At 54.9% G+C, this 12,175-nt stretch overlaps 1 protein-coding gene across 1 annotated transcript in view; it reads right to left on the bottom strand.

The window, feature by feature from the left end:
- RARA (retinoic acid receptor alpha) overlaps window positions 1-7,816 on the bottom strand; it is a 42,159-nt gene extending 34,343 nt beyond the window's left edge. The window contains exon 1 of the mRNA XM_041001440.1: window positions 7,728-7,816. The gene's annotated coding sequence lies outside the window, so the exon portion shown is untranslated. The remainder of the gene's footprint in view (window positions 1-7,727) is intronic.
- Window positions 7,817-12,175: the final 4,359 nt, after the last annotated feature.

Genomic DNA, 12,175 nt, shown 5'->3' with positions numbered 1-12,175 from the left:
TCACAGGCTGCAGAGCCAAGATCAGAATTGAGGCAGCCCCCACCCACACCCCAATCCATGGATAAGGTGGGTTGGCTGCACACTGTGTCCCGGGCTGCCAGGACCATTTTGCCCTATGCTGGACTCTGGGACAAAGCTTCCCCAGGCCTCTTCCCGCCCGCTGGCCCGGGGCTGTCTCCCGCTCCAGTCTGGGTTTCCGTCCACCGGTGCGAACTGCCCGCCCAGCCCCTCCCGCCCAGTCCCGTCCAGATCCATCCGCAAACATGCGCTCAGCGGGTAGGAATGCGCCAATGGCTCCCAGATGTGGACACCGACGCTTAACCCCTTCTCCCCCAACCCCGCCCCCAAAAGGCCTTCCAGTTTGAGCCAGAGCCAACAGTATGGGGCTCCGCCCAGGTGAGGAGCCCGCCCACTTCCAGCCCCCACAAGGCTCCTCCTGGCCCAGATCCTACCAGTCTTCTCTCCTGGTCCTGTTGAGGTTAGAGGAGGAAAGACTTATGTACACAAAGACCCAAATGTTAATGCACACAGCTATAGGTCTCTTGTGTGGGATGATGCTCTCTGCACCTGCCAGCACATGGATTGAGGTACTTGTCTGCACAGCAAGATGCAGGCACACCCATCTGCATACTCGGGGTACACATAGATGTACCTCCAGGATGCATGTGTGCGCATCCGTGCACCAACAAGCACAGACCAACAGGCATGTCTGCAATGTAAAGGGAAGGAAGCAGGGGAGGGGTAGGGGCACACTTTTGAACAGCCACAGTAGTAGGTTCTGGTGCCTGCAAAGGATGCACCCCCTTTAGAAAGTCACTCATAGGGGACCAGCACCCCCGAGCCTGCACACCTTTAGGCACTACTTCCCACCCAGGGCACTGTTCCACCTGGGCAAAGTCCAGCCCTACCCACGCTGGACTCCAGGGGCAGGAGAGGTCCCTGGCTTGGGATTCACAAGTCTAGTATCCACCAGCAGCTGAATTCCAGCTGTGCTGGCCTCACCCACCACCCCCCTACAAGGGATCCCCAAGCCAAGAAAATTAGCACCCAGAAGGTAGCAAGGGACCAGCAGACAGAGAGAAGCTGTAGGCTCCCTGACACTTCACTCTGTAGCAGACACTCCTATCCTTGCCCAGGACACCAGAGACAGACTGTGGGAGGAGCCTGAGTCACTGGTTTCCCAAGACAAGGAGTCCTCTTCCAACTAGGTAGAAGCCAGAAGAAAGAGGCCAGACAGGTACAGAAGGCAGGCTGCTCTTAGTGGTCAAAGAAGATACAAAACAGCCCTGAGACACACCCTAGGGGGGCTAACTCTCAGCAAAACAAGGCCTCCCTTGCACAGTCTGTGCGAACAGCCCAAGTGAGAGTCTGAGGAGAGGAAGGGAAACAATTGTTCCTCCAAGACCACCTGGCTGCAGGTGGAGTGGGGGATGTCTGCTAGCACCAGCCCAGCCCACTCCCCTGCCTCTCCCAGTTCTCCCAGTTCTCTCCCAGTATGAGCTCCTCCCACAGTTACCGTCCTTGCCTGACCCCATCTGATTCCCACAGTCCTAAAAGAGCAAGGCTCCAGCCTCCACTGCACAGATGAGGAAACTAAGGCTGGGAAAGGATTTTGCTGGGTCTGTCATTGGGTGCTGCTACAGGTGTCCCCGCATATGACAGACACCAATATCCACAGCGGAGTCCAGGCTGCTCCACTGCTGAAGAAGCTCCCTGCTAACATGGCTGGGAAAGCAGCAGGAGATGGCCCAAGTACCTGGGACCCTGGCTTCAGCCTGGCTCAGCACTGGCAGTTGTGGCCATGTTGGACAAAACCAGCGAAAGGAATATATCTCTTTCCCTCTCCCTCCCTCCCTCTCTCTCTGCTTTTCAAATAAATAAACAGATCTTTAAAAAGAGAGAGAGAGAGATTGCTTTGTCCAAGGTCACACAGCTGGCCAATAGCAGAGCTGAGCTGGGATTGTAACCCACAGTTTCCTTGCCAATTCCTCCCTTTCCATTTATTCTAAATCAAGCCTAGTCCACCCCACACTGTACCCTGCTACCTCTTTCGTTCCCTTAACAGAGCCCATGGAAGAAATACTATCCTTGCCTGGCTCTACAAGTTTATGGGTGGGGCCAGGGCATGCCAGAAAGAGATCTGAACAGGCACTGGGGGCTACACACACACACACAGCCCTCCTCTCCCTCCCCCATTACACTGGTGCCCACCTGCCTTGCAGGCATGGGGTGACTCAGCTACATCCGGGGGAGATGCCAGGGCAGTGACTCACCTCCTGAGAAGAGCTGAGCCTGGCACCCTGCCAGCCTCAGGACTGAAGCAACTTAGTCACTACCAGGACCGAGATGCCCTGAAGGCTGGACCCAGAGATCAGGGACAGAGGCAGTGTGTGCCCTCACTGCTTACAGGCACTCTCTGCGGAAGACGGGCTTCAGCATCCCGGGAGAGCAATGGCCATGCTCCCCCTTGCCCCTTCGCTGTGGCCCCCACCTCATCCCCCCCACTCCAGGCCCTGCTCCAGTGCTGACAAGTTTTGTGAGACCCCTGGCTGCCTTACCTCGCGCCACCTCACCCCCTGCAGCCTGCCCCCTGCCCATCACTTACCACCCACTCTCCCACCTGCCGCACCTCCTCCTCCTGCCACCCAGGTTGTACCTAGGTTGTAAGTCTCCTTTAACATGTCCTGGCAGCACCTCCTGCCCCCACAGCCCCTTGCGCCTCCCCTCAACATACACAAACGCACTCATACAGGCTGCTGCCAGCAGCTGCTGAAGCTGTTGAGCAGGAGAGAAATCGGGAGGGTGGGGTGCAGGGATTGAGTTACCAGAGCTGATGGGGTGGGCTGTCACCCAATCCTTTCCTCCTCCCTCGCCCACCTGCCTCCCTCCCCACCTCTGGCTGATAGCCACTGTCCTTTAAGCCCCTCCAACTCCCACTCCACCCAAACTAGAAAATAAATGTTCAAGAGTATTTATCATGCCAAGGCATCCCAGTATATTTGAGAAAATGAGAGAAACAGAGAAAATGAGTGAGAGCGCGTTTCCTGTGCTCAGGACCCTGGCGACAGCACTAGGTGTGTATATTTATGTGTAGGTTGAACTGGAAGAGGACTAAGTAACTGCAAGTCCCACGAGAGCTGATAGGGCCCATAGGGAGTCGACAGGCCGATCAGCCTCAATCCATTTGCACTATTGATTTCTCACACACTGCAGCAGGACTGATGGGGGGGGTGGCATGATAAATCAGTCCCCCCACCCTGACACAGAAACTGAGTGGAGGGAGGGGGAGGGGCACCTGCATCACAGTTGGTGGCCCACTGAGACCTGCTTGGACGGGTGGGGGTAGGCAGTAGGCACTGAAAGGTGGGAGGCAGGGCTGCAGAATGGGGCGCTGGACTAAGCCTGTGTTCTACACCTCCTTCCATCTTGTGCTCAAACTGATTTGAAGAAGGAGGGTGGAGAACAGGTACACCACAGGGTGCCATGTAGTTAGGGCAACTCCAGGGGCACCAGTCACACGATAGCCCATGGAAAGGCTCTCCCTTCGTCTGTAGGACATCATCGTGGTGGCCCTGGAGAAGCTGAGGCAGGAGATAATGCGGACTGCATTCTGAGAGGCGCAACTCTCCACTGAATATTCTCTCCCACGCGGGCCCCAACCTCCCGTAAACACGTGTCTCGGTCTCCGAGCCACAGCAGAAGGCTCCCTTCTGACACTGATCAGAAGCCCGCCAGCCCACTCCTTAGCCCTGCTCTCTTCCTGTGTTGAAGGGGCTGGTCAAACGCCAGCATGAACCACAGGTCTTGGCCATGGCCAGCAGGAGGGCTTACAAAGGGCTCTGCAGAGACTGGAGACCAGCACCTTACTCTTCCATCTTTCCCATTCATCCTGGACTGTGGACAAAGACCTGGCCCTCTATGCATCTCTAAAACAAGTTAGCCAAGCTGGAGCTGACTGTCCCTCCCCCAAGGTACTACAGTGTGCTACAGCTCACCAGCTTCTGAGCCTGCTGGAATGCACCTCAGTCCACAACTGTGGTCACAGGCCATCCAAACAAACTCCAACCCAACCTCCAGCCAGCCTGGCACAGACTCTCCACACGGTGGGAACCTATAAACAAACCAAGTTGGGGTTTACCAGACACCCTGCACAAACAAATAGAAAGGGAAGCAGGCCAGGTGTGCCCAGCCTGAGGTCCTCTTGGTTCCAGTGGGACATGGGAGGGAACGCTAGGAGAAAGAAGTGGTGCAGGATGGCCTGGGTTTCAGGTTGTAATGCAGCCAGTGATTGACCGAGTATCCCAGGGCAGACCACAGCCTTTGCTGCCCCTTCTTAAGGGGAAGGGACTGCTTAGGTGGCCTCAAAAGCTCCTTCCATTCTGAATCCAGATGGCCAAAGGTCAGGGGTGCAGGACTCTTCTGCCACAAGCCCAGGCTAGGCTACCCCCACCTGGGTGAGAGATGGGTCTACGTGGGTCAGACCCCACTCAACAAGGTCCTGTCCCTCTACCCAACATGCTTCTCTCTCCTTCCTTGCTCCTCTGACTGCCTGATTTCCCTCACCTTGGCCAGCCCCTCTTGCCTGCCCCGTGCTTTTCTGCACGTCCCTCCTGCCAGGGGACAGACCAACTAAAAATAGTCCCTGCAGCCTTTCTCGCCCACAGCTGCCCAAAGAGCAGGAAATGAAGGGGGCAGGGAGGCCCACGCCTTGCCCTCCCCCAGCTCAGAACTACGTCCAGCACTCCAGCCTGGGACTGGTGCCAAGTTGGCCATCTCAGGGGCATCCCACACCCCTTCCCTAGGGGGAGGCCTGCCCATAAGTGCCTACAATCACAGAGCTGCCCCTACCCTGTGGGAGGAGAAAGGAGGCAAGCGGTCTAGAGGGAAACCTTTCCAATTTCTGACAAATCAGTGCCAACCACATTGTGGGCACCAAGAGGGCAGGGTCTGGCTCGACTGACTGGTCTTTTGAGGGTAGAGGCAATTGGCATGGGGAAGTTTTGCCAGTTTTCTTCATCCTGGACCAGCTAGAGGGAAGACAAAATAGTGCCCCAGCCTCGGTTATGTTAATCCCTTGCTCTCTAAAATATGTGGGTGCAGACATGGAGATTTCAATGGCCAGCTCCAGATCCTACAGAGAAAAAGGCTAAAAAAGACAAATCTTGATATGAATGTCTGGAGGTAGGAACAGGTCATGCTTGCCAGGCTGGGCATGTGCCACCCCGAAGCTGAGTCAGAGGCCAAGAGGGAGAAACTTAGTACTATGGTGCCAGGGACTGCGGCGATGCCCACCTGGGATTCCTGACACCTGCCAGCCCTGGGGGAAGGCCCTCCCTCCCTCCCCACACAGAAGGAAACAGAGCAGCTTAGTGACTCTCTGGAGGCCTGCAAGGGAGCTCAGCACCGCGAGGCAGGCGGGAAACCCAGAGTCCTGGCGACCAGCCCAGAGAGTGAGTGAGAGAAATACCTCAGAGCAGAGGAAAACAGCCCAGATCCAGGCAGACACATGGCATCCCCAGCAGCTCCCAGATGTGACCCGAAAGGAGGTACTGGCCAAAGGGGTTGAATGGGGAAAGGGAACACACTTTTGAACAGGAGGGAAACTGGAGCCACAGCACTGGGGGAGAGGTGGGCCAGCCTGGCTCACACCTGCTGGGTCAAGAGTCACAGACCCCAGCATGTAAACCGTGGGATATCAACCAGGTCTTCAGGTCTTGGGCATGTTGCCCTCTCCTCAAATCTCCATCCCTCCTCCCCTCTAACCCCTCTATTCTGGAGCTTCCTCTGGCACCCCTTCCCTTGGGGTTGCACCAAGTGAGGAGTCAGCAGACACGGGGTGGTGTTCAGGAGGCGCGGGCAGTGCCAGGGGCAGCCCTCACACTGTCCTCCCACTGGCTTTCCTCCCGCTTCCTCTCAGCCGCCACACATATCTCAGCTGTCGAATCCGATTAGGGTTCCTGCCCAGTGAGCCGGACAAGGAGGCCACTGGGCAGGGGAGAGACAGAGACAAGGACGCCGGGCAGGGCAGGGATGACAGAAGGAAGGTAGAGACAGGGCTCAGGGGACAAGGTGCAAAGCCTTGGAGGAAGGAAAGCCTGGTGGAAGAGCTAGAGGCTCCCCGGCGACAGCTCCAGCTTGTGTTGGGGGAATTCTGCAGTACCCGGGGCAAGTCCTGCCTGGTTTCTCCTTCCCCTACATGGACACGGAGGGGGGAAGGAGACTGAAGGCAGAGACTGACCTAGATTTAGGAAAAGGAACTCATCTACAACATCCCCACTCCCTGCCCAGCCACAACCACCATGGACCCTGGGCTTATAATACATTTTCACATGGGGCCTTTCGTGCATTGTGCCTGTCAGACAAGCAGAGTTCATTGCTAATCGCCATTTTTGCAAGCGAAGAACCTGTGACTTAGAAGGAGATGACACACGCATGTAAAGGACCATGGGCTGGGTCTGAAATCCAGGCCTCTGAATGCCACACTCGGAATCTGCACTTTCCTTTTCCAGTCAAGAGCAATGCTCTTATCCACCACTTCCTGCAAAACCAACTCACGGAGCCACAGAGCACAACCCACACCCACACTGAGTTTCCAGAGGGGCACATGCCACACACTGAGAGCTGGAGGGGTTCCCTCAAACTGTGATCAGTTTCTTCTCTCATGCCCCCACTCTGCCAGGCAAGACACCCACTCACAGTTGCTTGGGCAAGTCACACACCCTTCCTGTCGGCCCACCAGACCAGAACGAGATGCCCTGCATCTTCAGTCTGCAGGGACCGTCAGCCTACCACAAGAGGATAAAATAAGCCACCAGCAGCGGCAGGTGCCAACCAGCTCTTTCTCAGAGCTTTCAGGAGGGCACAAGTGTGGGTACCTTTCAGCTCAAGGTTAAACCAGGACCCTGAGATTCTGGGAGGTAGGTATTCCTGGGCAACCTCCCAGTCTGGTCCATGTTCCTGCCCCAGCCATCTGGACAAAGCATGTCCTACTCTGGGCCACACTGCGGGATCCCTCCCCTCGGATGCTTGAGGTGACCTCAATCCAGACACAGATTTTACAATCCCATAGACACACACACCACACCACACACAAGGGGGGGGGGGGAGGTTTCTGCAATAGGTGCAAATGTTGGCAGAGGTGGGGGCTGCAAGCTCAAAGAACTTGCCCTAGAAAACAAGGCCACCCAAACACCTACTACCTCTCTTCTGCTCCACTCCAGCAAATGGGGGACACATCTCAAAGGGGACATTAGTCAGGAGTAGAGGCAAAGTCCTGGACTCCCTGGATGGGAAGCAGACAGGCAGCAAGGACACAGACCTTCAGGGAAGCCCAGGTTCCCCTCTGGCTCTCCCTTGCCACCCCTCCCCCATCACTTGCCAATTCTTCAGTTTAGGTTGAGGTGGGGGAAGGGGTACTAGGCAATACTGCAAAGGAGGGTGCAAGGGCGTGGGGCCTGGGCAGACTCCCCCCAACCCCATTCTTAGGTAAGGAATGGGGAATGCTCTCAGGGAAAATCAGGAATGGTCCAGGAGGGTGCTGAGGCTCAAAGCTTCTAGACACCCCGCTGTTTCACTGCTCCCACCTCCCAGGACTACAGGGCGAGATGGGGGAGGAGGGATGGGGGAAAGCCTGAACTGGCGAAGAAGGAAACGGCAGGATCCGAAGCAGAGAGGTGGGGGTGAAAGGCGGCAGAGGGAGAATTGGGAAGGGGTGTACAGGATCCTACCTGCTCAGGTGTGCTGGCAGGGGGGCGATGGGGTTCCCAGGAGAACCGGGGAAGCCCTCAGCTCGATTCAGGATTCCCCCCTGCTTCTGGGTTAGGCTGCTGCAAGAGACACGGGTTCCCGTTGGGTCCTAAAGACCTCTGTCTCAATGGTAGACACTCCCCGCCCTCTTCTACCAGCCCTGACTAGGTCAGCGGGTGCACAGCTGACAGCAGAGAAATGCTCGCTGGAGGAGACAGGGGTCTGAGTCACACGCTGGGACCAGACCAGACACAGTCCCCAATCTCAAATATGCAGCGCATGGATGCCTTTAGCGAGGCTGAGGAAATCACTTCTGCTGGCCCTGAGCAGATGAATGTAGTTTTTGGTGCTAAACGAGGTTAGGATCCCTTTCCTTCCTGTTTCTGCTGAGCCATTGAGCATTCTGAGTAAGTAATATTCATTTTGGACAGGTGCTGGTCCCTGGTCTTCCTCAGAGATTAAAGTCTAACCCCTCCCTGTCATGCTTAGGAAACCATCCCACAGGGCTAAGCCCCCGGTGGTTTTCAGCAAATAAAAAAGGGAAGGGGATGCCTTAGGTGGCCAGTGGAAACTGGTAGTTGTACATTCTTAGATTGTAAGATGGGTGCATTTGATGGGAGTATATGGAACATGCAAATCCACAGGCCAGCCTGAGCAGGTAGGGCTGAGGAGTGAAACAGGCTTTGGGTTACACCAATGACAAGAAAGGGCGATTGCCAAGGGAGGAACAGGATGCAGAGCCAGGAGGTGAACCGGCACCCCTTCCTGGCCCTCTGTAGGAGCAAGTGAAAGGCGGGCAGTGCTTCTCCAGGTGCCATTTTGGATAACTACAGGGGACAGAAAGCACTTAACACTACAGATCAGTGTGAAGGTCACTCACTCAAGCTTAGGACACTCAGCCTTTGGAGGCCAGGTGGGCAAGGGGAAAGCAAATAGAGAAGTTCAGAGTGCTGGTGTGAGAACATCTGGCAAGGGAGTCGCAGAACAGGGAAAGCGTCCCGGGGTAAAGGGCCTGGGAAGGCCAGGAGGGACTTGAGGCAAGGGACAGCCAGGCAGCACTGCCTCCACCTCTTGCCGTCTCGCAGGAAGAACCGGGAAAAGGAGAGCTAAGGATGGAGAGCGCCAGGGTGGAGTCCAACAGGGGTGAGCTTAGGTCAAGCCTTTCACCCTGATGTGCCTCAGTTCTCTCCCAGCTGTTAAACAGGGCTCTGGGTTCTTCCCAGGCAGTTAATGAGTGTTTACCAAAGGGCTTGGAGATCCTCAGATCTCAGCTGGGCCACCACTACAGTTAGAAAGCTCCATAAGGGCCGAGTGTTACCTGCCGTGGGGAGGAAGGAAACAGACAACTCTCTGACAGACTGAGGCGAAAACCAAGCCTGGCTGCCACAGGATATCCCTGTGCCCATCGATGGAGGTCACCCTCCCCCCCCACCTCTAACCACCACCAAAGGCTGGCCTCCAGCTAGCTGTAGGCAGAACCCAGACAAGCAGCTGGTCTTCATTAACTGCAGCTTTTTCACCCCCCACTGTGAACCCACAGCTTCTACAGGCCTGGGCTAGAGGGGGCTGCCCTAGCCCGACCTTGCAGCTGACACTGGGGTTTGGGTGTGTGTGTGTGAGGAGGGGAGGACCAAGGCAAAAGCTAAGTTACCAGCTGAAAAGAAAAAGTCCAAGTGAGACGACTCCTTTCTTTTTCCCATTGGGAAGGAGAGAGAAAGAGTGTGGGGGTGAGAGGGTGGAGGTGGGGGAATTTAGGGCAAACAGCAGGCAGTGAAGTCAGTTGGATGGAGGCCCAGAAACCCCCACACCCTGGGGCCAAGTCTTACTCTAGCTTTGCTTTCAGCTTCTTGGCAAGGTCCCAAACTAGGGAAGGCCCTGGCTGCCCCTCTCTGCCTCCCTACCCCCACCCTTATTAAATACACATTTTATCTCTCAGCATCTTCATTATCTTAACTGAAGGAGACAAGCAGTGGATGGCGGCAGCAGAGCGTCAGGAGGGGGGCGGTGCGGGGAGCAGGCGCACCCTTGTTATAAAGTGCTGATCTGGCTCTTTCAGGCAGTGTGGGAAACAGAGGAGGGATCAAAGGCAGCGAGGCTGATTCAGAACTCAATTAGAGCTTTTTAAAAAACGGAGTTGGCTCTCTCCTTTCGCCAGTTTCCAGGCTTTACCCATGCCCCTTGCACCCAATTAGCTTCTACAGCCAATGCCTTGGGGCTGGGGTTGAAAAATCAAGAGGAAGCTGGAGGGCAAGCCTTGCCACCCCCGGCCCCCCAAGAACGCACATTTAAGAGGAAGACCTGCACTGTTCCCGGCTCAAGATTACGTCTTGGAGGGCACCTTGCTTGTTCAGGAGGAATCTGAGGTCACGGCTTTTTCCAAAAGTGAAAAAGTGGGACATCAAAGATGGGCTCTTCCCTCATCCCTGACACAGAGGAGCAGCTTCGGGCCAATCTCCAGGGACACTAGGTGACAGCCACACAGGCAGGAACCTCTTCCCAATGAGCAACATGGAAGTTGCCTTGAGCACAACCACATCAGGAATGACAGGACACACCTGGGAAGACAACAGTTGCCCTTCAACTGTGTCAGGACCCCATTTGGCAAGATGGAGCACCCCTTTTTTGCAGGAGCCTGTTCCACTTCAAGGCAAAAATACCGTTTCTCTCCAGTGAGAAGCATCCCCAGGATGAAAGGAAGGCAGTGTCTTATTTGGTTCACTTATCTGCTCCTGCAAAAGCACTGACTAGCTACCAGTAGCAGTTTACTGAGTGCTGGAGACACACTACTGCTTTGGCCCAGCTCAGCCCTGGCTGCTGCAGCCATCTGGGGGAGTGAATCGGCAAATGAAAGATCCCTCTAACGCCCAATCCTGGCTTTTTCTCCCTTAGTAGTCAAGGTAACACCTCTAAATGGGTATTTCCTAAAGCATGACCTAAGTCATACCTTACCAGTTCTTTTTTTTTTTTTTTAAAAGATTTATTTTTATTATTTTTTCATTGGAAAGGCGGATATACAGAGAGGAGAGAAAGAGAGGAAGATCTTCCGTCCGATGATTCACTCCCCAAGTGAGCGCAACGGGCCAATACTATGCCGGTCCGAAGCCAGGAGCCTCTTCAGGGTCTCCCACGTGGGTGCAGGTTCCCAAAGCTTTGGGCCGTCCTTGACTGCTTTCCCAGGCCACAGGCAGGGAGCTGGAAGGGAAGCGGGGCTGCCGGGATTAGAACCGGCGCCCATATGGGATCCCGGGCGTGCAAGGCGAGGACCTTTAACCACTTGCGCCATCGCACTGGGCCCCGACCTTACCAGTTCTTACTGGTGTCTCCCTTTTTTATATACAAAAGGTAGGGAGGTATGTAGTAAAGGAAGCAATGGGGAAGGAATAGGCTCTGTCAACTTCCTGGATCTCTGGGTAGCTTGGCTCTCATACACTCTTGCAGTTAGCCAACCACAATCTTCATTGAGCCACTTTATTGCATCTTTGCTCCTTCCACAGCCATGTACAACACTCTGAGGAAGCTTGGTTCGCTTCTCTGAAGACAAAAAAAATTAAAAGATAAACCAGAATACAGACACATAGCCCACCACTTTTCAGAGGAAGAATCTAGGTCAGCATCTTTGCCGCTACTCCACCTGTGACCCTGGCAAGGAACTAGATGGTGAACCCAACCCCTCCCCCGTGACTCCACCGCCTTCCTGTAGCTCTTGGTCCCAGTGACAAAAAGCCAGTCAGGAAAGACTTTCTTCCTCCTTTCTTTCCCGGCTGTCTGAGCTACACTTAAGACTTTACTGACGAACATATATCAGCTTTTGCTTCCACAAGGGCAACGGAAGCCAAGCAGGGACTCTTTAAGTCTGCTTCACGCACCATTGACAGAACCAACCCCGTTCCAATTGCTGAAGTCTTAAGAGTAGCAATGACCTAGAAATTGACAGTGGGGGGAGCACTCAAGGAAAGGAAACTACCAAATCGGTGTACAGAAAACCTTATTTCCAAAAACCAGAGGAAGGGGAGAGATTTGCCTCTTGGAGGATGCTGGAAATGCAGTCTTGGCAGAGAGCCAGAGAGGACTCACGGCAGCCCCATTGCCAGTCAAGCCATGGTCCTGACTTGGGCCGTGGAGCCAGGAGGAAGGCGCCAAGCCTCACACACAGCGAGGTGGGGAGGCCACTCCTTTCTGGGCAGGATCCTACTGTGGACACAGAGCAGACAGCAGCTGCCCACAGTGTGGAAACAAACTGTAAAGCAGTCACGTCTCTTAAGGCTGCAGCATCCAATAAAATGTAATTTAAATCAAGCCTCGCATCTGTTCTCAATCCCATTCAGCCTCTGCTTTCCATCAGCCTTCGGACAATCTTCACAATTACGCTTGTTAACCCTTGTAGCCCCAGACACGTTCTGACCTTCTAGGTCCAGAAACTGTGTTCCTC

This window comes from Ochotona curzoniae, unplaced genomic scaffold (assembly GCF_017591425.1).
Source record: "Ochotona curzoniae isolate NIBS_2020 unplaced genomic scaffold, NIBS_Ocur_1.0 scaffold_2453, whole genome shotgun sequence".
Classification (NCBI taxonomy): domain Eukaryota; kingdom Metazoa; phylum Chordata; class Mammalia; order Lagomorpha; family Ochotonidae; genus Ochotona; species Ochotona curzoniae.
The sequence above is the reverse complement of the archived record's forward strand: the minus strand, read 5'-3'. Positions and strand labels throughout refer to the sequence as shown.